Source organism: Ursus arctos, unplaced genomic scaffold (assembly GCF_023065955.2).
Source record: "Ursus arctos isolate Adak ecotype North America unplaced genomic scaffold, UrsArc2.0 scaffold_3, whole genome shotgun sequence".
Taxonomy (NCBI): domain Eukaryota; kingdom Metazoa; phylum Chordata; class Mammalia; order Carnivora; family Ursidae; genus Ursus; species Ursus arctos.
In genome coordinates this window covers 23,997,048-24,024,734 of record NW_026622985.1, presented here as the reverse complement: position 1 = coordinate 24,024,734, position 27,687 = coordinate 23,997,048, and the positions used below count along the sequence as shown (strand labels likewise).

The 27,687-nt window shown below is 34.1% G+C and overlaps 1 pseudogene; it reads right to left on the bottom strand.

Moving 5' to 3' along the window:
- Positions 1–304: 304 nt before the first annotated feature.
- On the bottom strand, positions 305–16,655 carry LOC113265942 (multiple coagulation factor deficiency protein 2 homolog; annotated as a pseudogene).
- Between the last annotated feature and the right edge of the window lie 11,032 nt (positions 16,656–27,687).

Genomic DNA, 27,687 nt, shown 5'->3' with positions numbered 1-27,687 from the left:
AACCAGAGGTATTCCATAGTCAAGTTCCTGACTACTCTGCTCCAATTATCCAACATTCTTAAAAGGATTCTTTAACCAAGCCCTTGTCCAATAAGAGATTTAACAGTACTTGAGGACTACAGTATGTCCTATTTCTCTTCTATTTCCCTTGATTTCTCTTTCTCACTCCAGTGTAACAAACTGCTACAGGTTTTTACCAAAATACTGTAGCAGTAGTTTGAAATGTGTTATTTTGCATTACCAAAAGTGTTCAATCACATCATAAAGGGTGACATTTCCATATAACTAGATGGCCAAACAATGTCTAATACAGTGATTTTGCAAATTCAGCATAGTCGATGTGTTCATCATTGTTCTTGTCATCCTTTCTCAAAACACCATCAAGTTAATCAGTTCAGCTTCACTCATTGGTGGTGCCTGTTCATTATCCTCCTCCTTATGGATGTGAGTGATGTCTGTGGAAAGTTCTAGGTCATCACACAAATTATTGTCGTCATATTCAAGCATTCTGAAATAACGGAGCTGTAGCTCTTGTGGAGACATCTCCGCCTCTGGTTTGTTGATGACACTTTTTAGATACTCTGTGATATGCTCTTGGTCATTCACTGTGTTCTCATCTAGGCCCACGCTGCCGGGATGGGAGCAGCTCACTCCAGGCACCTCAACCCTGGCATCTGAAGCTTAAAAGGCCAAGAGCGGGCCACATGGGAAGGGGGTTTTGAACAGCCAAAGATGATCACGGTCACCAGTACCCTCACTGCCCTTAGTTTCCAAGCAGTTTTCCTCAGACATGAAGCCTTCCAGCCAACTTTTCCTTATTTTTTAAAGATAATCTTATTTGTTTTTAATTGGGAATAATAGGTTTGGAAGAATTTCCCAGATAAATTGGTTGTTTGTTTTTAGTTATTTAAATTTAGTTAATAAATACACAGTGTAAAATTCTAGAGTATGAGCAATTATGTTATGAGTTATGAATTATGGTACCTTGCTTCATTTATATTTTCATGTTGAAAGTTAAGGTGAAACATTACCTACCCTTTTTTTCTTAGTGAAAAGAGCTTCTTACATTCTAAAAGCTTAGTAATTCTATGTTTTTGAAATGTACAAACAGCTAAAACTTAGTTTTTCTCTCTCTTGTAGACTTTGTATTGAGGAAATTTCCATAATTCAATAGTTATACTTCTAATATTTTAATTGGGAGCATTTAGAAAAGTGAATGTGCTACATTATTCTGTAACTGGAGATTCAGTTAGTCAGTATAATGATGGTCTTTTGCCAAAATTAATTCTGACAAGGAACACTGGCATAATATATTAAATGCCAAGCCATAGAAACAACACCCCAGAAATAGGAGTTGATGATTCAAGCTTGGCAGAGCGTCCTTGTGCTCAATGTTAAAAACTAGCTTAAAGGCTGGCCATAACAACGTTTGAGAAGGAAGAATTCTTCTTTCCAACGTGTTCCTCAAGTACAAAAACATAATAGAGATTTCAAAGAAATCTTGTTGAAAAATACAGGTCTAGAAAATAGTAAGGTCAAGAGATGAACTTGGAAGCCACCAATAAATAAAAGCCACAAATTATCATGGGAAGACTTTTCTTTTTTTTAAAGCTTTTAGACAGCTTCCATCTGAGGACTATGTGCTGGTCCTTACCTTCTGTCCTTTCAGTAATGCTTTTACTATCTTTAGGTTTGTTAATTCCTCATTAAAGTTGTAAGATGGATTAATCTTTAAAGGTAACAAACTTTACAAGAAAATTCATGAGTAATTTCACCTCAGTTAATTATCTCATGTCCTTACATTTGATCTTGTCCTTGTAACCATAGAGAGCTTTTTTTTCTCAAAGTTCTTCAACAACCCTAGCTGTCTCTTCATTAATTCACAATGTTCCTGCAAAGCACTATACTAGAACACTCATAATAAAGCCATTAGAGTCCTAAGTATTATTTTATGCCCTTTTACTGTGAGACACTTCAAAGTTAAGTAATACATTTTCCTATGTAATCTTTATGAAAGTGCTACTGCATATTCAAATCAATAGTTTTAGAAGTCCAGTATATCTGTTTTATTTCACAAATGAGTAACTTGAGATTAGAGGAAAACGGTATTTGAATGAATGAGTCCAATAGGAAAAAAAGTGGTAGAACATGAATTTTCTGTGAAGAGAAAATATTGTGCAAAGTTGTAGAGGTGAAGAACTCTCCCAACATCCAGTTTTTTGCACCTAAACCATCTTGGCTATTCTGCTACCACAGGATCTGAGCCACTGGGAATGGATATGCACGTATGAGTGTGTGTGTGCGTGTGCATATGTATACTTGTTTGTGGGTATGTTTAGCTAAATATATTTCTATATTTTGTCACCCATAGTATATTTACTACTGTACGTATATACACATATATATATGTATACATACATACACACACACACACTACATATATAGCACATTTTTGTTTGTGCCTTCAATATCTTTTCTATATCCAGTTTTATACAGGCATTTTCTCCAAATATATCTCTCTATATTTTTCTTGTCCACAATAATGGAAAAAAAATAGAAAAAAATGAAAATTTAGGTTGAGTACTGGACAACGATTTTTTCCTTCATAGAGGAACACAGACACCTATATTTGTATTTAAAATGCATTTTTTTATAACCAACATTTCAGTTTATAATACTTAAAATACATTTGGCTAGTTTTAAAAAATTCCGATTAACAAGGGAAACCTATTTGGGATTTTGTTAAAATTTCAGCTCAAATATGAAGAAGTTATAAAACACACAAACCATAGTTTCTTAGAACTGGAAATGCTTTGGGGCGCCTGGGTGGCACAGCGGTTAAGCGCCTGCCTTCAGCTCAGGGCGTGATCCCGGCGTTGTGGGATCGAGCCCCACGTCAGGCTCCTCTGCTCTGAGCCTGCTTCTCCCTCTCCCACTCCCCCTGCTTGTGTTCCCTCTCTCGCTGGCTGTCTCTATCTCTGTCAAATAAATAAATAAAATCTTTAAAAAAAAAAAAAAAGAACTGGAAATGCTTTAAGAGTGCATATAAATTGTAATTGAACCATAATTTAGAAGATGAAGAAAAATCCTCTTTCACTGAGTTACTATCATTCAGAATATCTTTTAGAGAGTGGAAGGGACTTTTTATGAGAACACATAACACAATAGACTAGTGTTGTAATAGTGTAAACACTGATTATGATTACGTAGAAAGTAGTATTCTCAGGTTAAAAGCTTGGGCTCTGGAGAGATTTTTGAATTCTGGTTCCTATACACTTTATAGCTATCTGAGCTATTTTATCTCTTTTCACTTTCTGTTTTTGGATAATAATACTATGTTTTTCATGGGGTTGTTAAATACATATTTATGTAGGTATGTTAGAGTCTAGCATATATTATGTATTCAATAAATATTTACTATTACTAAAGCAACTATGAGAAATTGTGAAAGAACAGGTACTATCTTTCCCTATTTTGGATTGTATTTGGAAGGAGAAAGGGAAACTAAGGATGATTCATTTTCAGGGAAATATAGTTATCAAGGCTTTAATTTTAAAGAAATCAGTACTTAGTGAAATAGTGCTTAAATATTAGCAAGTACCCCTTTATGGTCTCTACTAGGCAATCCAACAAAGCAATCTGCACTGTGTTGGAGAGAAAAAAAAAACAAAAAACAAAACATGTGACTTCTAAGGAAACTGTTCAAACTAAAGGAACCCAAGAATGTTTAAGAAATACTACTAAGGAACGGCAAAAAAGCATAAATGGAATTAGGCACTTCATTTTCTTAAACTGAGGACATATATTGGTTTCATTTCACATCCCATTCCCACAAATTGCTAGTGTCTTCACTGATTGCTACTTTGAAGATGTCTCTGAGACTATGGTTATATTCTTCAGGAGAGGGGATAGTCGGGGGTGCCTGGGTGGATCAGTCATTAAGCGTCTGCCTTCGGCTCAGGGTGTGATCCTGGCATTCTGGGATCGAACCCCACATCAGGCTCCTCTGCTGAGAGCCTGCTTCTTCCTCTCCCACTCCCCCGCCTGTGTTCCCTCTCTCGCTGTGTCTCTCTCTGTCAAATAAATAAATAAAATCTTAAAAAAAAAAAAAAAAGGAGAGGGGATAGTCTATAACAATGTCTGTTACAGGTGAGAAGAGGTGTGTTAGTGGCAAGTAGTTTATCCGGGGGCTAGATTATACAGTCAAAGAACCTTAGAATTCAAACATTCTCAGAGATAATATAGTTCCCCTTTCAATATAATTGCTGGAATCTCACATGTTTGAAATGTAAGTCACATGCCTTATTAGATTTTGAGTTTCTTCGGAACAAAAACTAGGAAGGACAGGTTGAATTTTTAGGCAAAAATTAATTCAGTCAATAAAAATGAGTATTTCTAACAAGTATTTCACTCCAATAGTGACATATGCTTTCTTTTAAGTAATGAGTACCCTTTTTGAGTAATTGTTTAAGAGGAGACTTGATGACATATATCTTCTGGATAAAGGGAAATACTTAGAATACATAACATTTAGTTTCTGACATAATTTTAAAATTCAACAATCTCATGAATATCATGAGTACCTGTCCTAGCAGAATTACGTAGGAAATAGACACTATTAAAAATTAATTCCTCATTCATGAGGCATCTGGTTGGCTCAATCACAGAGCATGTGATTCTTGATCTGAAAGTCATGAGTTCAAGCCATATGTTGGGAGTAGAGCCTACTTGAAAAAAAAAATTAATTCCTCATTCATAAAATTAAAAATGGAACATGGAATACACTTCCGGAAAGCCCCAAACAACGTTTCTGTGATGAAAAACTAAAATATAATCTTCAAATGTAAAATAATTAAGATGAACTCTAAAACATGCTTGAATAATATTATAAAGGTGAAAATAATGAGTAATAAAAAGAAACAAGTAATTGACTAGATATGGTAATTTTTTTAAACATAAGCTAAAACAGGTAATATTCTTATATTGTAGAATATACGTGACGAACCTCTCGTATGAAATCCACTACATTTGGAAATGCAGATTTATTCCACTATTAGGACACCTTTTATTCAGCTCAACTGTCCAGATTCTCTACAGGAACAGCTGAGATATTTAATTACAGGAGGTAAGACATAGGATTTTAAGTCACTTCTATGCTATTTTACAAGATACCCACATAAGATATTTTGTAACTGCTAGAAACACATTATCATCCAACATATTTTAAAGTAAGAACTTGAACAAGACAATAGAAATAACATAATACATAGTGTACTTTATTTCTGTTTTATTACCTCATCACTCTCAGAGAATACAAATAATCAATTCATACTTTGGAGACTAGGTGTTGATCCTCCTTCTCTGGCCACAACTCAGAATTTCCAGTATGATGCATTTCAAGAGATTCGGGAACCTATGACTTTCCAGCTACTTATTGAAGTTACTGATGAATTAGGTGGGAAGAAAGCTAGTCAGCTGTCAGCCACTACAACAGTCATAATTCATGTGTTTCCTTGGACCACAGTGGAGCCAACTTTTTCCACAAAAACAACTACAACTACAGTAAGTACTTAGTGATGAAATATAATTCTAAAGTAGTCTGAATTAATCATAAACACAGAAAGTATTTGGGAACTCTTACAGGAGTTATTCTTATATTTTGGTAATAAAAGACATAATGAAATAGTTACTTTAATACATTAGAATTTCCATCATCAGAGTAAGGAAAATTTGTTAGAGCTGTTAGGCAGTAATTTTGAGTAAAAGTAAATATTCATTTTTATAGGCCTTTTTGAAATTCTTTAGTTTGGATTTTTTTAGTAATTCTGTTCTTATGATAGCATGCTTTTTCTCCATTTAAATGAATACTTATGAGGTTTTCTTATGTACATAGCACTCTATAAGATTTACAAAAATAAAAGTTTGTGTCCTTGAAAAGCACAGTCTCACCGGAAGACAAGATATACACTTAGAACAATTTAAATAAATACTAGATAATGTCAAATGATAGCACAATTATTATTTAACTTTGAGTTTGAAAATAAGGTAAATTTATTTGGGCTGAGATACACGGTAAGTTCTCTATGAATAGAGAAGAAAAACAATAATATAGTTCTTTAAGAATAGATTTTTTTAAAAATTTAGAACAGTATTGAAAATCAAATGTAAATAAAAATCACAGAATTCACAGTAAAAAAAAAGAATTTTCAATATCAAAATAAGAATTTGTTTTAATTATTAACATTAAATGTATTAGTTGTTTCAGGGGTACAGGTCTGTGATTCATCTGTCTTATACAATTCACAGCACTCACCATAGCACATACCCTCCCCAATGTCCATCACCCAGCCACACCATCCCTCCCACACCCCTCCACTCCAACAACCCTCAGTTTGTTTCCTGAGATTAAAAGTCTCTTATGGTTTGTCTCCATCTCTTTTGTTTCATTTTTTCCTCTCTTCCTCTATGATCCTCTGCCTTGTTTCTCAAAGTTCATATATCAGTGAGATCATGTGAAAATTGTCTTTCTCTGATTGACTTATTTTGCTTAGCATAATACCTTCTAGTTCCACCCAGGTCATTGCAAATGGCAAGATTTCATTTTTTTGATGGCTGGAGAATATTTCATTGTATATATATACCACATCTTCTTTATCCATTCAACTGTTGATGGACATCTGAGCTCTTCCCATAGTTAGGTTATCGTGAACGTTGCTGCTATAAACATTGGGGTGCACGTGCCCCTTTGGATCACTACATTTATATCTTTGGGGGTAAATACCCAGTAGTGCAGTTGCCGGGTCATAGGGTAGCTCTATTTTCAACTTTTTGAGGAAACTCCATACTGTTTTCCAGTGTGGCTGCACCAGCTTACATTCCCACCAACAGCGTAGGAGGGTTGCCCTTCCTCCGCATCCTCACCAACATCTGTCATCTCCTGACTTGTTAATTTTAGCCATTTTGACTGGTGTGAGGTGGTATCACATTGTGGTTTTGATTTGTATTTCCCTGATGCCGAGTGATGTGGAGTACTTTTTCATGTGTCTGTTGGCCATTTGGATGTCTTCTTTGCAGAAATGTCTGTTCATGTCTTCTGCCCATTTCTTGATTGGAGTACTTGTTCTTTGGGTGTTGAGTTTGATAAGTTCTTGGTAGATTTTGGATATTAGCCCTTTATCTGATATGTCATTTGCAAATATCTTCTCCAATTCTATTGGTTGTCTTTGGTTTTGTTGATTGTTTCCTTTGCTTTGCAAAAGCTTTTTATCTTGATGAAGTCCCAATAGTTCATTTTTGCCCTTGCTTCCCTTGACTTTAGCGATGTGTCTAGAAGAAGTTGCTGTGACTGAGGTCAAAGAGTTGCTGCCTGCGTTCTCTGCAAGGATTTTGATGGATTTCTGTCTCACATTTAGGTCTTTCATTTCTTTTGAGTCTATTTTTGTGTGTGGTATAAGGAAATGGTCCAGTTTCATTCCTCTGCATGTGGTTGTCCAATTTTCCCAATACTATTTGTTGACGAGACTGTCTTTTTTCCATTGGACATTCTTTCCTGCTTTGTCAAAGATTAGTTGACCATAGAGTTGAGGGTCCATTTCTGGGCACTCTATTCTGTTCCACTGATCTATGTGTCTGTTTTTGTGCCAGCACCATACTGTCTTGATAATTACAACTTTGTAATAGAGCTTGAAGTCCAGAATTGTGATGCCACTAGCTTTGGTTTACTTTTTCAACATTCCTCTGGCTATTTAGGGTCTTTTCTGGTTCCGTATAAATTTTAGGATTATTTGTTCCATTTCTGTGAAAAAAGTTGATGGTATTTTGATAGGGATTGCATTAAATGTGTAGATTGCTCTAAGTAGCATAGACATTTTCACAATATTTTTTCTTTCAACCCATGAGCATGGAACTTGTTTCCATTTCTTTGTGTCTTCCTCAATTTCTTTCATGAGTACTCTATGGTTTTCTGAGTATGGATTCTTTGCCTCTTTGGTTAGATTTATTCCTAGGTATCTCATGGTTTGGGTCCAATTGTAAATGGGAAATTAAAGAAGAATTAAATTCATGGAAACAAATAAAAATGAAAACACAACTGTTCAGATCTTTGGGATGCAGCAAAGGTGGTCCTAAGAGGAAAATATATAGCAATATAAGCCTTTCTCAAGAAACATGAAAAGTCTCAAATACACAGCATAACCCTACACCTAAAAGAGCTGGAGAAAGAACAGCAAATAAAGCCTAAACCCAGCAGGAGAAGAGAAATAATAAAGATTAGAGCAGAAATCAATGAAATAGAAACCAAAAGAATAGTAGAACAGATCAACAAAACTAGGAGCTGGTTCTTTGAAAGAATTAATAAGATTGATAAACCCCTCGCCAGACTTATCAAAAAGAAAAGAGAAAGCACCCAAATAAATAAAATCATGAATGAAAGAGGAGAGATCACAACCAACGCCAAAGAAATACAAACAATTATAAGAACATATTATGAGCAACTATATGCCAAAAAATTAGACAATCTGGAAGAAATGGATGCATTCCTAGAGATATATAAACTACCAAAACTGAACCAGAAAGAAGTAGAAAACCTGAACAGATCCATATTCAGCAAGGAAATTGAAGCAGTCATCAAAATTCTCCCAACAAACAAGAGCCCAGGGCCAGATGGCTTCCCAGGGGAATTCTACCAAACATTTAAAAAGAATTAATACCTATTCTTCTGAAACCGTTCCAAAAAATAGAAATGGAAGGAAAACTTCCAAACTCATTTTATGAGGACAGCATTACCTTGATCCCAAAAGTAGACAAAGAGCCCATCAAAAAGGAGAATTACAGACCAATATTCCTGATGAACATGGATGCAAAACTTCTCACCAAAATACTAGCCAATAGGATCCAACAGTACACTAAAAGGATTATTCAGCAAGACCAAGTAGGATGTACTCCTGGGCTTCAAGGTTGGTTCAACATATGCAAATCAATCAATGTGATACATTACATTAATAAAAGAAAGAACAAGAACCATATGATACTCTAAATAGATGCAGAAAAAACATCTGACAAAGTACAGTACACTTTCTTGATTAAAACTCTTCATGGTGTAGGGATCGACGGTACATACCTCAATATCATAAAAGCCATCTATGAAAAACACACAGCGAATATCATTCTCAATGGGGAAAAACTGAGAGTTTTTTGCCTAAGATCAGGAACATGGCAGGGATGTCCACTATCACCACTGCTATTCAACACAGTCTTAGAAGTCCTAGCCTCAGCAATCAGACAATGAAAAGAAATAAAAGGCATCCTAATCAGCAAAGAAGAAGTCAAACGCTCACTCTTTGCAGGTGATATGACACTTTATGTGGAAAACCCAAAAGATTCCACCCCAAAACTGCTAGAACTAATACAGGAATTCTATAAAGTGGCAGGATATAAAACTAATGCACAGAAATCAGTTGCATTTCTATACACCAATAACAAGACAGAAGAAAGAGAAATTAAGGAGTCAATCCCATTTACAATTGCACCCAGATTTATTTTTTAAATTAATTAATTAATTAATTAATTAATTAAAAAAATTTTTTATGTAAAGAGAAGAAGAAAAGCTTTGCAGGGAGAAGGTATAGAATTACCTAGGAAGAGTGTAATCTATTCTGGGAAATGCTGGGAAGGTAGTGAAGCTGGAAGCTAGATTTATGTCAAGAAAATGAAGCTCATGGTAGATAATGTAAAATATTTGAGCATGGGACATCCAGAATGCAGAGATTAGAAGTCTAGATAATTACTGAAAACAGAAAGTTATTAACTTTCACAGCAGAAGACCGACTCACAATGCCTCATACACTTTGTTAATGTGGAAATAAAGAGAAAATCAATGATGTGTAGGATGGCTTTGGAATATGCTGTTTGATTTCAAACAGGTGGACTTTGAACATCCAAGTAGGAATTCATATCCATCCCTTCACTCACATTATTATGATGCTCCCCATATAACTGAGCTAACACAATAAGATATGATTGAATTAAAATAGCCATTTGTTGGAAAAGTTATAGAAAATATCTCCCTTGCTTGATATCACAGTCAAGAAGTTTTGCATTAGCTGTACAAAATCATTATAATACAATTTAGATTCTCCTGATCCAAAGAAAACAAAACATGGGATTAAAGTGGTGTGGGACTGGTAATGCTCCCCAGAGCCCAGCAGAAAGAAATTTAAATTCTCTCTGTGAGAAGATAACAGTATACTAAGCCTCCAATTATTTCTAACAATTTTTTCAATCTAGGGAACACCACATGATTAAATATAGCTAGGCACATGAGAAAATAAGATGTCATAACCAAGAAGCAACAAAACCACAAAAAGCATAAACAGAAACAAAATAATTATGCTTATTAAGTTCAAGAGATATAAAGTCCAAGTTTGAAATTTGTTCAGGGTATTAGAGACTATATAAGTAACACAGAATATCTGAAAACATATCAAATACATCTAGAAATTTAAAATACAATAGCTGAAATTAAATCCTGACCATATTGATATATAGCATATATAAACACTACAATGAACAATTACTGAATATACATTTTTTACAGATTTTATTTATTTATTTGACAGAGAGAGAGAGTACAAGCAGGGGGAGTGGCAGGGAGAGGGAGAAGCAGGCTCCTGCTGCGCAGAGAGCCTGACGTGGGGCTTCATCGCAGGACCCTGGGATTATCACCTTAGCCGAAGGCAGACGCTTAACCGACTGAGCCACCCAGTCACCCCTGAATATACATTTTTTTAGCACACATGTATGCATTAAAAAACTGATCATACATTAGTCTATAAAGCAGATCTGAACAGATTTCAGGGGATTGAAATCATGCTAAGTATTATATGTGACTTTAAGAAATTATACTGGAGATCAAAACAAACTGGCATTTAGAAGTTAAAAGAATAAAGACTATTTTTAAATAAATGAATGAATGAAAATACTACATAATAAAACTGTGAGATGGATGAAGTTAAAACAGAATTGAAAGATATATTTTCCTCTGAGTACCATTTTAACTAACTTTAATATGTAGTATTTTTGTTAACATTCATTTAAAAATATTATCTACTTCCTTAAAACTTATTTTCCCTGCATGTTATTTAAAACTACATTTCATCTGAAGTTAGAAAAAGAGTAAAAAATAAACACAAATAGACTTTTTTAAATGAAAAAATAAACTCAGAGACTTTTTAAATAACAAATGAAATTAATTAAATAGAAAGCAAACATACAAAATAAAGCAAAAAGTTGGTTATTTGAAAATAATAATAAAATCTATATATTACTTTGAAGAGGCTGAAGGTGAAGAGTGAAGTCACATTTTACTAATGTCAGAAGGAAAAGGGAATACCACTGAATACGGCAACTCTTAAAAAAAAAAAAAAAAGATCCTAAGAGAGTATCATAAACAACCTTGTCATTATGTTTGATGAAGAAAAATCAAGGTGGGAAGGCTTTGCTTACCTCAAATAAAGGCTTAATATAAAATGCAATAATTAAGATAGTGTGGTATGGGTGCATGGGAAACAACTAGACAAGAGAATAGAATAAAAAGTCTAGCTAATAATCTACAACATATAGACACCATCTATATCAAAAATGACACTACAGAGCAGTGGTAAAAGGATGATAGGTTCAATAAACAATACTGGGCAAAAGTCATGCATATAGACAAAATAAGAATGATCCCCAATTCAAATAAGCCCAGGTGAATTTGTAGACTTTAATGGCAAAAATAAAAAAAATAAGGGGCACCTTTCTGGGTCAGTCGGTAGAGCATGTTACTCCTTTTTTTTTTTTTTTTTTTTTAGTTTATTTATTTGAGAGAGAGAGAGAGACAGCCAACGAGAGAGGGAACACAAGCAGGGGGAGTGGGAGAGGAAGAAGCAGGCTCCTGGTGGAAGAGCCCGACATGGGGCTCGATCCAAGAACTCCAGGATCACGCCCTGAGCCAAAGGCAGACGCTTAAGGACTAAGCCACCCAGGCACCCCGGAAGAGCATGCTACTCTTGATCTTGGGGTTGTAAATTCCAGCCCCATGTTGGATGTAGAGATTACTTAATAAAATCTTTAAAAAAAATAAAAATAAACAAAATTACTAAACTGTAGAAAGAATATAAGACACTATCTTAATAATTTTGGGGTATGGAAAGATTTCTTAAGTAAGACCAAAAAAAACTAGACATAAGGAAATTTTTTGGAAATTGAGTACTTCAGAATTAAGTACTTGTTATTGGTAGGATATTTTACAATGTGACTTTTGCTCTGAAATAAGTTAGTGGAGAAGACCATGTGTAAGTTTAAAAATACTGGGAATAGGTTGACAATTACTGAGATTGTGTTATGGGTATCTGGTGAGTTATTGTACTACTTTTTTAAACTTCTGTATATATGTTAAGTATCACAAAATAGTAGTAGTAAGATAATTGAAAGGGAATTAATCTGAGATTCCTATGCACTTTTTTAAGCTATTCTTATTTAATGCTGCAAATTTTTCTCCAAATGCCCTTCACAACTTAAATTTTCTCACTTTTTTTGGAGCTTCATTAAAACTATCTGCTTTGGAGCTTTTAATCGTATTTTATATAGTCAAACCTGGCAATTATTTTAAGCATAAATATTCTGCTGGTCATTCAGTAAATTAATTATTAGCCCCTACCACTACCCCAGAGTATGTGACCATGGAACTCTCTTTCACATTCCACAAATATACTTTCAAATTATTTTGTAAGTAAAGTAAATATTACCCAAGACTGATCTATAACATAGTAATATCATAAGATGTTATAGCAGCATTCTAACCAGTAGAATGTATTGCTTTTCATTTCTGACTCAACATGGACATCATCTACATATTCTGAGTCAATTTCTCTACTGGATCTTGCTTCTTTGGGACAGATCATTTTAGCCAGTACCATGGTGGAAAGAAAAAATCTAATTTATACCAACTCATTGATTTTTATCGTCCAGATTTCTTTTTTTTTTTTTTTAATATTTTATTTATTTATGTGACAGAGAGACAGCCAGCGAGAGAGGGAACACAGCAGGGGAGTGAGAGAGGAAGAAGCAGGCTCATAGCAGAGGAGGAGCCCGATGTGGGACTCGATCCCGGAATGCCGGGATCACGCCCTGAGCCGAAGGCAGACGCTTAACGACTGCGCTACCCAGGCGCCCCTATCATCCAGATTTCTGATTAATAAAGCAAAATCTAGCAAAGCAGAATGCTTGAAATAAAGCATAACAGAATAAACAAATTCTGTAGCAAGTTGCGAAAGGAGTTTCAGACTTGTAGTTGAGTGGTACTATATAATCCATATAACTCTTGACAAACTACATTAGACTTGCTAAAAGAGGCAAATCAATTAATGCTGCCTAGAAATGATTACAAACGTGTCATTTAAGAATTTACTCCCAAAGATTGTGGCAAATGGTCTAAGCTATTTTCCATAAGCCATATCAGCTTTTATGCTTCCATGTGTACTTACATAATACACGCATCTCTACAGGGAGATATATATGATTCTCTTTGCAAAAAGTATTACCAAAACCGAAGTAACCTTAGAAATTCTATAGTTCAGTCCACCCATTGTGCAGGAAGGAGAAATGATATCCAAACAAGTCATAACTTCCATGTTCTTGAGAGTGAGCAGACAAAAACACCTGCATATTTTAAGACAGGTTTTTTAAAAAGATAATATTTCTACAGGCTTATTTATTATATTATTGACTAGCTATTATTTGTATTTGACCATGTTATAAAATTACCCATAAAGATCACCTATGTCTTTAGATTATCTATTTATCAACTGCATGGACAAGCCTTGTGCTGGTTGGAGTACAAAGCTAAATAAGTCAGGGAAAATCTTCTTGTTATAAATAATAGAATATCCAGCTTGAAGTGGCTTAACAATAAAAAGTCGGGTTCAAGAAAGTAGAAGACTATTAGGACAAAAAATTTGAAGATGTCTAATATCAACCTAAAGAATATGGACTTCATCTTCCAATCAGAAATGTCCAAAAAAGGTGTTACAAGAAATGGGTGATGGGGGGCACCTGGGTGGCTCAGTTGGTTGAAGCATCTGCCTTCAGCTCAGGTCATAATCTCAGGGTCCTGGGATCAAGTCCCTGAATCCCTGCTTCTCCCTCTGCCTGCTGCTCCCCCTGCTTGTGCTTGTTCTCTCTCTCTGTGTCAGATAAATAAAATCTTAAGGAAAAAAAAAAAAAAGAAAGAAAAGGGTGATAGGATGATCAGATATGTCCAACAAGTGTAACTAATTTAGAATACATGAGGGAAAGATTGGAAAATAAAGCCAGCAGTGCCCATGAAACCAGTTAGGATCCTATTTTATTAATCCAGATAAAAGAGTTAGGTCTTCAAAAGGCAGTGACACTTGATGTGGAGTTGAAGTGCTAGATCTGAAATATACATAAACAATAATATTCACCATTTATTGTGATTGGAATTTGTGTATTACAATATATTGTGGGAAAGAGAATTTCTCTTAGGATTTAGCCATTATTATTACACTACATTTTTTTTTAACAAGGCAGATCTTTCAACTTTGAATGTTGAATGATATATGAAAACTTAAAAACATTTCTAAGTGGTTAGAATACACTGCCAGAATTTTATCTGCTTCTAAAATATAACTATATAACTATAAAATCCATTACAAAAATAGAACATTCTTGAAGCCAGAATGCTAGTAACGTGCATCTATGAGTTATAAAGAAACTAAGGTCTGAGGATAAAAGATGCAAAGTAATTAAAAATAAATCCAATCATATTATAAATATTATAGGAGGCATCTCCAGCATGAAATTCACTATAAATGCAGATATTTTAACAAAAAAATTATTCAAAACTCTTGAAAAAAAAAAAAACTAGGGCATCTTATAAGTTGTAATCTAGTGAAGGCATTCAATAAAGACCTCTGCATCTTTTACAATGCCAAGTAAGGTAGTTGGTAAGTTAAAGGATCAATGTCATCCGTTATAAAAAGAAATATGATCATTCTTAATTGGGGGCAGGGAGGATTCATGAACTGTTGCAGAATCTGATGAAAGCAATCATCTCTCTCTCCAGAACAAAATGTGCACATGTATATGTGCATGCACTTTTATATTCAACTTTACAGGCTTGTACTACCCATCCATAGAACCCAGATTAAGAAACCCAGACTAAAAATAAGAGTTTATTCCTGCTTCTGAATTTGTTAAATAAAAAAAAAAAAGTTCCCATGGGCAAAACATATTTCTATTATTATAAAGTAAACAAAGCAATATAAGCCACTAAAATAAGTACAGAGAAAACTTTACACAATATATTTCTTATATATGTTAACACTCGCCATGCCTTGAAGCTTAGAAAGGAAAGTAAGAAATACTTTTATCTTAAATGTAGAAAGACTTAGTCAAAGCAGCTAAGAAGTAAACCCATCTCCATACTAAGTAAAATAAACAGAACTACTGTAAATTATCTCCTGATTAACCTTCATCTTTGAACCCATACGTGCCTACTCAGAGGTCCATCTCAGGGCAGGTAGAGAAGAAACTAACTTGTGTTTCATGAACAGAATTAAACTTGTCCAATTTAAGTCCAGATTGGCTAAAAAGACAATGAGGTAACTGGCTAGACACCATTTCCTGCAAATATAATCCCCAAAGGATTATGAATCAAAATTCCTCAAACTATCACATGCAGCAAATTGAGTTCCGTAGTAAAAAGCCCAGAATTAATATCCATAAATCACATTAATTTATAACTATATTTTTACTCTGATTTCAACATAAACAATGCATGGGTAAAAGAACAGAAGGGAGAAAATCTCTATAAATAACTCTGTCCAATCTTTTCATCAATTCATTCTAGTTACCCATCCATGTTTCATGATGTGTAGCAGAATAATAAAAAAGGTTTTTAACCCACCAATGAAGAACTTGGAAAAGGCGTTAGATGCTTTAGACTTAATCTGAATTTTGAAAACTAATCCTAAAGACATGGCTGCTTAGAGATGAGGGATTATGTCTTTACAACCTTACATGTTTTCTACACTATCATGCTCACTGCAGAGGCGTATTATTATCCCAAGGCTGATTTTGATTCATTGAAGACCAATCCTTTACTAGCATTATACCTCACAAGATAGTTTTCAATCAATCAAATATGTCTAGAACTTTGTTTTCAGCTGATAATTTGGAACAATGGGGTGCTGCTCATTCAAGGTAATGAAAGAGTACTAGTAAGTATTCAAAAGTTTTATAAGCTGGTTGTTTAGCCTTTTGTAGCTTGAAATCAGTCATGATGGGAATATCAGCACTATGGAATTTGGTAAATAATATATACCAGAATTTTTTTTTCTTCTTTTTAAGAGGTAGTTTACCACCACACTACTGGATTTGTCCATCTTATTCTTTAGTAAATTTCCCAAGGCAGAAGAAAATTAAAGTCGGTAGAAAGAAGATTTAAGTAAGATTAGCAAATACTTATGTATGATAAGCAAACGTTTAGCCACCAAAAAATGAAAGAGCATTTATTTTACTTTCTTACCCTTCATTTCAAAAAGCACTCTAGCCATATTTTTATAGGTCAGAGTATCAGCAGAAGCCACTGGCATGTTCTACTGACCTGAGTCTAGGCTTCACTTCTTGCATCTGTTCAATATTACAGAAGAAACTCGGAAAATATATTACTTGCTGTGAGCTATGGTTTAACACCCACTCTTCCTTGTATGCCTAGAAAATACAGCCCATCATTGGTATTTCTATAATCACCCAACATCTCCTACCCCGAACTAAATTTATCTTGTTCTTTGACTTTTTTAATATGCAGAAATAATGACACAGCAGTATTGGTAATAGTGGTCACTAACTGATTGCCTACTGAATGTTATAAACTTATGGAAGTATTTTTACTCCTTGTAGCAACTTTACTAACTAGGCAGCACTGTTCCAAACAGGAATTAAATTCCCCAATTTAACTAACAGTCATAATTTCAGCTCAGATCTGCTCTCAGATGCTACAATTGTTCTACTGTCCCAGTATTCCTGTATTTCTTAAACTTGATTAATCCATGTACCCCCTACAAGGAAAAAAGAAAGAAAAAAACACTCTCAGATATTCAGCATTGCTTTACATTATTTTTGTAAGAAGAATAGAAAAAAAATATATTAAATTATAACTTTTTAAATGTAGTAAAAGAATTATAACAAATTCATTTGTCCTATTTTAAATTATTCTTAAAAATAAATCGGTAAAAAAAGCATTGAGGTAATGGGTTGACAATGATGAATATAATAAAATACCTTTATTGTAGGCCAGAAGTGGAGAGAGTGTGAAGAAACACATAACAGGAAAGCATGCCTATTTTTATCTGCTCTCATAGAACATGCAGGAAGATATATTATGAGATATGATATATGTATACCTCTGTGGGGAACAACAATGTAAGTTTCCTTGAACCTACAGGGAAAATGAAAATCTTTGTTTCATATCTCAAGTCATTCTGCTATTCAACCTTTAACTACAAACCATTGTAATTTTTCTTCTTTAAGCAGCAGACAAGGAACTAGGTGGCTAAGTCACTCTTCTCTCTTCAGATGTGGCTTGGGAGTAAAGTCTCTTGGTGACCCTCAAAACACTGCACTTTTTCTTCTCTGCTGACAAGTGACATGGTTATGCAAGTGTTTGGGCATTTATTTCCATGTGTCTTAAGTGTGACATTTATATACCCTATAAGAAAATCAGCTCCGTGAATAGTGAAAATCACATTTTACATTCATTTATTTCTTGGTCTTTTTGTTCAGTCAAGTCCCAGTAGGAAATCGACACAAAGTAACAGAAGACTTACAGAAGGGCTTATTTAAAAAGGTGTAGGCAGGGATATGGAAAACCAGTATGGCATAACTTTGCCTATCACTTCATAAGCAAATTACTTCCTGGACAATTGGTATAAAATTTTCTATTCTGATTCTATGTGACTATTCTATTGCCTAAAAGTACATGACTAAATCCCTGAGCTACTTACCAGAAGACCAAGGGTTTATTTTTAAGGAAAATAGTTGTTATTAGTGTAGTTGACTTATTTTAAAAAGTTATTTACAAACTAGGAATCAATACTGTAAATACATTATTAAGCATATTAAAATTTAATAATTTAAACATTTTAAATTTTAATATTAAAATAGTAAGTAATATTTCACAAAATATAAAGAAAGTCACATGACCTTCAAGAGAAATAATGTAGGGAATCAAAGTGAGACAAATCACTAATTAAAGAGACTTAAGAAATGTTTTCATTTTGTTTTCCTTTCTTAAATAATGTTTTTTAGCTAGTGGCCCTGTGTCTCATTTTAGGAAAATAAAGTTGTGCTGTTAATTACTTTAAACTTCTGTCGTTATATTTTTAAATAATCTTTTCACGTTTTTTTCTTGTTTTCTGCCTTTGTTCTAAATTTTGTTAGCACCTCACATATGAGAATGAGTAAGAAGTTCTAAGAGTAATATCATAGTTAAAAAAAAGGAATTAATTTTTATAATAACTTCATGTTAAGAAAACACATTAACAATATTACTAAATTCTCACTACACTCATTCATTCTTAGTATGACCAGGTCTTCTAATCAAAAGGAAATAAATTTGAAATGAAATAAATAATAATATAATTTCATATAAATTCTGTCAGAATTGTTATATAGATAGCAAACAGTCTTATGGCCCCAGTTGTGGAATAGAAAGAATGTAGTGTTGGGAATAAGACAGATCTTGGTTTGAATTCCAGGTCTTCCGCTCAATAATTGTGTTAAAAAAAGAAACAATGGGCCCAAAATGGAGTAATTTGTGCTAAGCTCCCCGTCAGCAAATCAAGACTTAACATCCAACCTAAATGCAGTTTCCTACCCAGCTATGTAATCATAACTGGTCAGTCTGGAATTTTCTGGTCAGCACTAGTGAAGTAATCTGCCTGACAGACCCCTTCCACCTCCCAAAGAAAGATTAGGTAATTGGATATATTCTTGTCCCTGACCCTATCTGCCTATAAAAGTTCCATTTTGTACAGCTCCTTGGAACCCCTTTCTATTGCTAGATGGGGATGGGATGCTGCCAGATTCATGAATCATTGAATAAAGCCAATTTGATCTTTAAATTTATCAGTTGAATTTTGTTTTTTAACAGCTATGAACTGGGGCTGAATTATTTACCACCTCTGAGCCTTAATTTCTAATCTGCCAATGGGGATTATTAAAAGTTACTTCAGAAGTCTCTCCTAGTCCAGTGCTCAGTACACAGGAGATGACTAATAAGTATACATTATATTAGTTATTTTATAAATGCTTATTAATTGATGAAAACATGGAAACAGATTGTTTGAAAACATCTGGCATTAAGTGATGGCTGAAATGATGCTCAAACCTCTTGAAGGACAACAGAATTTACCACCCCAAAACACACCTCTTTGGCATAAATTATTTTATTTTAGACTGATTATTTTTAAGAATTAGCTGACACAGAGAAAGCTCTGAAAACAGAGTAGAAATCAACGTTTTGCAAGAGACATTTATAAGGAGAATCTCAGTTTATAAGGGTATTTATTGCTCTCTATACCAAGAGGAAGATCACTGAATTTCTCTAAATTCTTTATCAGTGGGATGCAACTGACTTAAATCTGCATACCAACCTTACCCTTGTGTTTACTGCTTTTCCTGGTGATGTCTCATAACTGGCTTCTCTTTACACCCCACCCTAACCACATCAACTTGTGTCTTTAACTGGAGATGGTATTTAAGGTGGTGGCTAGGACCATTTTGGAGAATTACCCATTTTTTCTGGATATCTCTCATGTATACAGAAGGAATACATATTATTAAACTTCAGTTTGTTTTTTTGTTAATCTGCCTTTTATTATGGGGGGTTCTCGGCCAAGATACTAGGAGGGGAGAATAAAAATGATTTTTCCTTCACTACACTCTACTTCTCATTTGCAGTTCCCTCTAAGGAAAAAAAAGTTTTCATGTTTACTTTAGAATACAAATCTTTTAAAAATATTTCTAATACTTATTAATTTTTATTAAAAATTTGGCAAATGAGAAAAATTAGTATTTCTGATTAAATTATCAGTGTTTTAACACTAAACATAACTTATTTTCTATATAAATCTGGTTTATATTTGATTTTAAATCTTTGAGACACTGCATGAGAAGCAACTATTTTATAAACTTGAGTTTCTTATTGGCAGATTTTTAAAAACTATCTTCGATGAGAGTTAAATGAAATAATTTGAAAGTCAGCAGAAATACATAAATTGTACTCTGCTAGGTTACAGCCTTGCACATCTGCTGTGACTCTAATACCCACTGATGAAAGATTTCATGACAGGGAGAATATTATTATTGTCTTTTCTGTAAAATATAACAAGTTAAGTAATTAAGGTTATGAATCAAACCAAATTAACTGCACACAGATGTAAGAAGCTTGGTACATGATCAAATAACAGATGAGAAATTCTTTTGTTTTCACTGGTGATTTACCTAATGGTGAGATAAATGTCTGATGACATACGTAGTCCAGTGTCCTGTCAATCCTTAGCCATTTATTTCATCACTCTTCATGTTCGTGAGAAAAAGGAGTAACTGCTTGATCAACTATAAGAGTATCTTCATGGTTTCTGCTTAAGCAAGTTCAAAAGCAGGTTAAAAAAAAAAAGTTGCAGCCTATATTTAAAGTGTAACTATAAAAAGAGGATACTTTGCATAGTAATATATACATGACCTACAATAAGTTCCGGAAACTCTCAGATGAAATGATTAAGTCAAATCTTAATGATTTTTCTTACAAGAAAATAATTCCATTAATATATTAACAAAACTTTATACCTAGCCATGAAATGTATGTTTATGAATTTATCCATATACAGATATACTATACTATACTTTACATACATACACATATACTCCTGATATTCCAGGAGTTTAAATAACTTGCCCAAAGTCAGACTTAATAAGTGGTAGAACCAAGAAGACTGGCAAAAAGATAGTGAAATGGTAGAGGTCTGAGCAATCTTCTGGTGTGATGAGTTAGAGAAAATTGTGAAATAAAGTGAAGAGATTGGCAGGACTCATATCATGCAAATACTTATAAGCAGACATGTAGATATATTTCCAGTAAATGAAGTTATAAGTCATTATGACAAGTACTGTAAAGAAAGAATAAACAATTGTTGTTATACAGACAACATCATAAATTCTGAATATGGGAAGCTCTGGAAAGAGATTTTTGAAATTTATGTAGGCCTTTGATGGGTAGAATAAGAAGCAAAGATATTTAGAAATGGTGTAAATTAAGGAATAAAGGTGTAAGAATACATGATCTTTTCTTGAAAGGAGAAAAATTAAGCATGTGAGGAGGGTTGGCCAGGAGAGGTAAGCCCAGGAAGGTAGATTGATACAGGTCTAGAGTCAATGATATGGATTTTAGACTTTGTTTTGTAGACAATACAAAGCCAATTTAGATTGCTGGGAAGTGTAAATGAATAGTTGCAGGATTAAAACTATATTAGCAGAGTAGAGACTAGAAGCGTTAGAGGGGAAGACAGGGCAACAAGGCCAGTTAGGTCACTATTGCAAGAAGTAAGGCAAGAGTAAATGTCCTTGTCCTCATGACTGGGGGACTCCAAAAAGTTAAAAATTAGTTAAAACATAAGGTGATAGTATAAAAAACTATGGAAGCACTCAGAGCGTCAAATGCTAACCCTCAAATTCAGTTTTTAAAAATTGTTTTTAATCATCAGTTGAAAGAGCATTTAATTGAGAGAGCCAAGCCTGCATATAATACATATTTAAATATTTACTATGTACATGGATTACCTAAGGGATTAGAATAGGTATATGTATTGTACAAAGATCAAATAAAACAAAGAGAGACATAAAGGTTTGTAATAAATATATTATGAAAATACGAGTCATTAATATAATATTTAGTTCCCACAGAAACATTTTGCTTTTTTATACAATTCCCAGAAAAAAAAAGTAATAACCTGATCTGTCTTAGACTTTAACATATTTTTTTAAATGGTGTGGCTTTTTTTAAATAAAGGAATTAGATATTTTTAGTGCATATACCTGAAAGAGAGAGATGAAAAAACAGAATAAAGAAACTGGGAAATCTACCCATATCTGTCAAGTAAACCAAGTACAAGGAGTAAGGATGATTCTTTCATCTAACCTTTAAGCAATTTTCAAATACCTTTAATTGGATCTATACAATTCAATTACCATGACCAAAACAACAGCAACAACAACAACAACCAAAAAAAAAAAAAAAAACAAAAAAAAAACACCAAAAACCAAAACCAAAAACAGAAACCAAAAACCAAAACAACAACAAAAAACACTACATATATCTTTATATGATATAGAAATTCATTTTTCTCAAAACTCTCACAATATCCTCATTTTCTTGGGAGGTAGGTATTGTCTAGTAGAAAGAATGTGATCTTTAGGGACACACTAAGCTGTATGTAAACACAAGTTCTACCATTTAGTAACTGTACAACTTTAGATAATATACAGAACCTCCCTGGGCATCAGGCTGCAATTATAAATTGGAAGCAGTGAACACCTTTCTTTTAGGATTAGAATTAGGGGAAACTGAAACAATACAGCTAAAAGGCTTAGCATCAATCATGGCACATGGTGGCCATAAAATAAACGTTACTCTTATCCGTTTCAGTTTAAGGTTTTTTTTTTAAGGTTTTATTTTTCCTTTATATGGTGATTCTGATGCATATTTCTTGGGCTATAGTAAGTGTTCAATAAATATTTGTTGGAAGAAGGAAGGAAGGAAGGAAGGAAGGAAGGAAGGAAGGAAGGAAAGTAGGAAGGATGGAAGGAAGGAAGGAAAAGAAGGAAGGAAGGAAGGAAGGACACAAACTTCACAGGCTTAGGTCTGGGGTGTCTTTTTTAAAATATTTTTTATAGTAGTGGCATTCTTCCCAAATATGTTTGGTAGAAATATTTTATCTTAACAAGCTGAAAATAGCTAGGTGATTAAGACATAATCAAATTGTCATCCGTTTAGTTTATTTATCATTGGAAATACAGTATATTATTTAGGAAAACAAGGTCACAGTATTTCAACTGACACTGCTGGAACCTGGTCTGATTACTCAATCTTGCTTTGTCCAGACATGCCCTGATTGTTGTAGTATAAAATAGAATGTTTAGTCATATAATACCTAATCTCAACAACTACCAAAATTCAACAAAGTAATCAGGATTCTTCTCACTGACTTATATAAGTAGTGCTATTTTTGCTACTACTGTTGCTGATGGATTCTTGTTTGCAAAAGTATGTTTTCTCCCTTTCTCATTTCTGTGAAACCAGACCCAGGACTTAAATTTCTTAGGAAACAGCATGCCTAATGACTGTGTTCACAAATTTATCCTATCCTATGCTGCCATCTACTGGGAATATCATGTTGCTTAGTCATGGAAATTAAAGTCTATATTAAATTTTGTATTATTAGCTGTTTTTTAAACAGTAACACTTTAGATGAGGATTCATCTGAGAAACACTTTTTTGTGTGTTTTTAAGATAGAGAATGAGAAAGGCAGCAACTTTTTTTTTTAAATAATACTTTGCCCTGTAAGCAACTCTCTGATTCATTCAATCTCACCAAATGTCATTGCTATCTTCTCTGTGCCAAGAATTCTACAGAATCCGTAGCTCTAAGATGATTAAGTAATGACCCCTTTTAAATGGGAGTTTATTTCCCAAAAGAAGAGGCACAATTAAAAAATATAAATATGGCAAATTAATTCCAAATACTACAGTAGAAATGTGCACAAGGAGATGTGGTGCCCGGAAGTCAGGCCTGAAAAAGCAATGATGGAGGATAACCCTGGTAAGTGAACAAGCATTTACCAAAAGTTCACCATGACAGGAGAGAGGATTCTAGCCAGAGTCAATTTTATGAACAAATACTTTTGTTTCCAAACAAAGACATTTGTTTTTGGTGGCACAAAGAGATGTTGGTTTATTATGCTTTGTAATTTGCTGTTTATGTGTTGTATTTTTCAAATGAGTCTCAGGTGATGATCTTATTTTAATAATATAAAAAGAAGAAAGAGTGAAACATGCAAAGCACTCTACTCAGCATATGTTGTTCTTCATTTTTTCAACTCTACTGCTACCAGTTCTTACTAAATATTTTTTATATTTCTCAGATTACTACTTCTGTCTTAATAAAGATTTCATATTATTGGAACCCTGATAACTGGATTCCTGCAGTGCTAACTCTAATGGGAGTTCTTTGGTGGTGTGTCTCTATGCTGTTGTGTGGTGTCTCTTTGAAGAGTAAGAATTGAATTGCTGCTTCTATTTGAATTTGTTCATTGCTCATAAAGTCTATCAAGAATGGCTTAAAAAGGCCACAGTGGATGTGGAAACAAGAAATTGGGGGGCAAAATGTGCTGAGCACCTATTACTTTTATGCTTTACATGTGTTATCCTTGTTGTTATCACCGTGAAGTTGAGAGTCAGATAACAGCATCACTGCTTTTTATTTGGATACAGGATGTTAACCAAGATCTTCTGGTTCTAAAACTAATGCTTTTTTCTCTAAACCATTAGTCAGATAATTCACTCTAAAAAACATTTGTCTGAAAAATACAGTAAACTAGGAAAGTGAAATAACTGTGTTTAAAAATCTATGTTGCACCTATTTCCTACTCTTCTTTTAATACATTTTCCATCTGAAATCATATCATGGAAGGGGCTGTACGAATGTGCTATTGCCAGGAGGATCATGACCAACTGTCCTGCTGCAACATAGCATCTGGTAAACTAGAAACTTCTTCCCAAGTATTCAAATGCTATCTAACATAGTCGTGTGTTGTTCTTTTTTTTCCTTTTCTTTTCCTCATTGCAGAAATGGCAGAGTGATCTGAAATATCTTTAGCAGCTGATATTTTCTTCTTCTTTTTTTAAATAACAGTAATAGAATTTCTGACTTTTTTTTTCAAACATTTTATTTATTTATTTGATAGAGAGTGAGCAAGAGAGAGAGAGAGAGAGAGGGAAGGAGCAGGTACAGGGGAAGAAGGAGGAACAGAGGTGGAGGGAGAAGCAGGCTCCCTGCTGAGCAGAGAGCTTGAGCCCAAGGCAGATGCTTAACCAACTGAGCCACCCAGCCGCCCTTAGCAGCTAATATTTTCTTAAGGAGATTTTATGAAAATGATTTAAGGATATTTTTTCATTTTCATATACAAAAGAAATACTTTTTAATTAGCGTTTTGTTTAGATTAAGTTTTATTTTTTTGTTCAAGGACTGTTTACCGGGGAACTCAATGATATTTGTTTAATATCAAAGCAGATAACTGATTTTAATAATTTTGACAACTTTGATTAAAAAATAGGTGTTCAGTTTCTTTCTTAAAACTTTCCTTTTCTGTTTTTTGTTCCTTTATCCATAGTGCTCCTGCCTGCTCAAGATTCTTTCCCTACTGTCATAAACATCAACAGATCATTTTTCATAACATCCAGACAATAAAAAGCACTTATAAGTAAATTATAGTGAATGGTAACTCATAAAGAGAAACGAAAGAATTTAAGCCTATCAGTTGAAAGTGGAAATGGAAATTGAAGGATAAAAGAGCTAACATTCAATTTTAAATGATTGACACTGGCGATATCAGTTATAAGGGAAATCATATTCTAAGGTTGACATATCTCTAGAGGTATAAATTGATGGTGTGTATTGGTGAGGTGGCATTCAAATTTTCATTGCTCTTTCCTTTTTTCCCTTTTGACATCTGCTCCAACTCCCAAAATTGGTGAAATTAGATTGCATAGACAATATAGTCAAGCTGTGACTAAGGATGCCTATGATGCCCACTTATCCTTATAATACTCAGGTATTCAACAAATGTATACACATGACAAATTGTCTTATAATGGTTCTTCGATTACAATATTATTTAGCATATATTTTATTTCAAATTGGAGTTAAAATGTTGAAACCGAAGCGCAATATTTTACTGAATTAAAGAACTAATTTTTATGCAAAACTATATCTGGTTCAATGTCTTTAGATAGGTAAGACGTTTTCCAGTCAATGCCAAAGTAATTAGCACTTAAACTAGTTTAATAAATATAATTCATTCAACAGGTTTTTATGCAATACTTAACTGTAGAGTTCACTATGCAAATTACTTGAAAGAATTCAAAGACGTGTCAAACATGGTCTTCACTCATCAAGAACCCAAATTCCAGCTGGGAAAAGATGTAACTAAAATATAGTAGAGAATAATGCACAGTGGTTTATAATTCCTGCCAACATGCTCAGCGCACGTAATAAGCTCCATAGGTATTCAGAAAACACTGCTAGACCAGTCAGAGGAAACTTCTGTAGAAGAATTACCACTTGGGTTCACATGAAGAATATATGTCTTGTTACAGAACATTTAGAACATATAGCTAGAGAACTGTAGGAGAGTTTGCACAGTGATGAGTTCAAGGATGATGTACAAACTCAAAATCTTTTACAGCTTTCTCTCCACCTGGATGGCCCAGCTTTCTCTTCTCATTTGCCTTTCTCATACTATGGAACTAGACTCAGATATCCTCACTGCCACCCTCTCCAGTGCCACCATGTAGTCAATGTTAGATGCATCTATAGAAATCTACATATAACTTCACTGTAGCATGTATGACACTGTATAAAAATATACATGTGTGTCAGTGTCTTCCATCAAGCTATTCCTTTCACAACTTGCACTAATGGATTTTTTTTTTTTTAACTTTGAAGAACACTGCTGTGGAGGTAATATTTGCAACATATCCCAATATCTCAGAGCCTGGAGATGGAATAAATGACTTATTCCCCATTTCTCCTCTTCCAATATGTCTCTTTCCTCCTTCAAAATTTTTTTAAAGACTTATTTATTTATTTGAGAGAGAGAGTACACACATGGTGGGGAGGGGCAGAGGGAGCGAGAGTCTTAAGCAGGCTCCACGCTGAGTACAGACCCTGATGAAGGACCTGATCTCCCAACCCTGAGCGAAGCCAAGAGTCAGGTGCTCAACCAACTGCACCACCCAAGCACTCCTTTCCTCCTTCAAATATTGAAATATTTCAAATATTGAAATATACCTTTGAGGTATATATAACCAAATTTTAGCAGACATTAACTATAATCGTTACCCTCAAATTCATCAACAACTTTAATTTCTGGCTCTTGGGATTTATTTCCACCATTTTTCTTGGCATATTTCATGGCATATTAAACCTCCACATGGGTGCCTGGGTGGCTCAGTCGGTTAAGGGCCTTTGGCTCCAGTCATGATCCCAGGATCCTGGGATTGAGTCCCCCATCAGGCCCCCTGCTCAGCGGGGATTCGTCTTCTCCCTCTGCCCCTCCCCCTGCTCGTGCTCTCTCTCTCTTTTAAAAGATTTAAAAATCTTAAAAAAAAATAAGTAAATAAGCCTCCACAAAAATTATCCACCAATATCATGGCTTCCAGTTACAGAAGGGCTCATCAGTTTTTTAACTCCTCTGCCCTTCTTTTGTCCTTCACTCTATTCCAGATACCCACTCCCAGGGTCACCCTCAGGACTTTGTCATTATAAATAATTGCAACACCTCAGAAAA